General features: G+C 38.5%; 1 long non-coding RNA gene across 2 annotated transcripts in view; it reads right to left on the bottom strand.

Moving 5' to 3' along the window:
• Nucleotides 1-2,500, bottom strand: part of LOC138042942 (uncharacterized) — a 5,073-nt gene that overhangs the window by 1,064 nt on the left and 1,509 nt on the right. For both annotated transcript variants that reach the window (XR_011131135.1, XR_011131134.1), the window contains one exon: nucleotides 1-826. This exon is cut by the window's left edge and continues 1,064 nt beyond it. This is a non-coding gene — a long non-coding RNA (uncharacterized lncRNA). The remainder of the gene's footprint in view (nucleotides 827-2,500) is intronic.

The following is a 2,500-nucleotide window of genomic DNA, read 5'->3' on the forward strand; positions in this document are numbered from 1 at the left end:
TACATACCATAGTGATGGCAATATAAGAGAACTACCTTAGTTTTATTAGGGTTACCCCTGTTCAAAATGTTTGGTGACTAACATTACTTTTTTTGTCTCGTCCAAAGATAATTTGTTAACATGCTAAGGTAATGTTCTCTTCATTGCTGGTGTTACATTCTGTGACGTCTTACATAAAACCAAAAACGCTGCCAGAAATGAATACTCTACGATTAAATGCTAAACAAGAACACTAGGAATGAGATGGGAAAATCTGAGTACTTAAAGAAAAACATACGAAAAAATATTCACAATTTTTAGAGTCCATCTTCTTCTTGACTTTTAAAGACGCATACTTATCAACTAGGTGTCTTCTTGTTGTTGGTTGCAATTTCATGGCTTCCGGACAGTTCAAATGCATGGAGGATGATACTCTCCTTCTATCTCCGTCCACGGCTCCCGAGATCTTGGAAGGTTAAGAGGACCCCATTTTCCTCGGTAATTTCCTTTCCTGTAATGGATCTTGAAGTCCTTCTCCATACTTTCCTCGATAAGTCCGATAATGCCCAATGACGTTGTCCCAGTTCGACAAACACACCGCCCCAAACTTATTCACGCAAAGCCCTTCCAAGAAACTTTCAACATAATCGAAAGGATTTTCTCTTTCTCTTCGAGCAACAAGGAAGCAACAGCAAAATAAAAAGAGGTTCCACGATAAAATTCAATCGCAGTTTCCAGCAGTTTCCCAGATTTCGCTCGCCAAACGGTTAGTAATTATAAAAATTGGATCGCGGACTGCGAACCGTGGACCCGGACTGCGGACTGGGTATAAGATACAGACTGTGGACTGAGAAAAAGACACCATGTTATGAAACCCATTGTAAAAACTAAAATCCGATTACAGAGTACATGCTAATCAAATAATTAAATTCTGCTTAATCGACGTGGGAAAAAAAAAGTTATGTTGTTTCTGTGTTGTTACACAAGGTGGCCATAGACATAGACATAACGACGACTTGTAACCTAGCAGGAAAAGACATATTAGGAAGGGAATGTTTAACTTTAAAAGTTGTTTCCTTATTTATATATTTTCCCATTTGCTATGCCCTCATTGCCTGGATCAGTTGGTATTTAGGAATGTCACGAAACTCGAACATCTGATGGCCGGAAACAACAATCAAATACAGTGAAACCTGTATTCAGAGGACCCCCAATTAAGAGGGCACGCTCTAAAGCCCGGTCCCGAAATTTACGTATTAAGCGGACGAGGACACTAAAATAAATTGTATTTGGCTAATTTCTATTGTTAAAAACCTCTATTAAGCGGACACCGGACTGAATTGACAATGTAGTGGTATTGGATTACGTCCTTAAAATAATGTAGTCGATTACTGAATAAAGACAAATCAATGCATTTGAAAACCAAATTAAAATTGGTAATGAAGGATAATGAAAGGTATTGAACTTGAACTCTGGATAGCTTCCCTAACAAAATGGAACTTTATCACAATACAAAACAGCCGTTGAATGTTTTTGCTAACAAACAATGCGCAACTTTTACAACCCTCTATTTAGCGGACACCCTCTATTAAGCGGACACTTGGGAAGGACCCGAAGGTGTTCGTTTAATAGAGGTGTCACTGTATCAGGCTTTTAAGAGCTGAAAATCAGTTAAAATTGTTTTAAGTCCTTGCAGAACTAGCATCTACTTACATAGACTACTTAGTTACAGCAGGTTACAGTTAGTCTACTCTAAAAATCCAACGAATGCGATGCCAGCTAGCTGGCAAGCACGAGTCAAGCAGTCGAGTTTGATGCAATGACGGACTGAAAAGAACTCTACATGGCTAAAATGTTTGTGTTCTTCCTTTAATGCCCCCTCAGCCATTATCGGAAAAAGGTTACTTTGGAGGGAAAATCTTCGCTGTTAACTGTATTTTCGTTTAATTGTCCCTGACACTAGGAGTGCATGAAGGTAAATATTAATTTTTTCGCGCAGTGATTTTTAATATATATGCAAACTGGTCACTACAGAATACTATTATTAATGGTAGAGACAAGGCTCTTTTATGTAACAATTCAAACGGCGAATGGCGAAGATGATATCTATAACTGGTGAAAGACGGACTCGGAGTTTAACGTCGAAAATTCAAAACCTGACTGAATAAAATATAAGGAAGAACTCCTTGGTGTAATGTAATTTTGTGCACACGCGAGCGAAAAAAACAAGTCTGGTTTGTAATAACCTGAGATCAGGCAAAATTGTAATTTTCATTTTATAATTTTGACATATTGCCCATCACTCTAGATAATGAGTTGATACACAGTAAGAGAATCAAAGCGACACGTTGAAAGTCTGGCAGCGATAATTTCTAGGAAGACAAGCTTCCTCACGACAAGTTTCGTGGGTGCGTTCTGTAATGATTTTGTTTTCTGCACGCAATTCAGTCCGCGTGATCAAACATGCAGCAACTCCTGTCGATCCGTGTGAATGACCGATCAAATGAATGTCTGCTAAACG

This window comes from Montipora capricornis, chromosome 3 (assembly GCF_036669925.1).
Source record: "Montipora capricornis isolate CH-2021 chromosome 3, ASM3666992v2, whole genome shotgun sequence".
In the NCBI taxonomy this organism is placed as follows: domain Eukaryota; kingdom Metazoa; phylum Cnidaria; class Anthozoa; order Scleractinia; family Acroporidae; genus Montipora; species Montipora capricornis.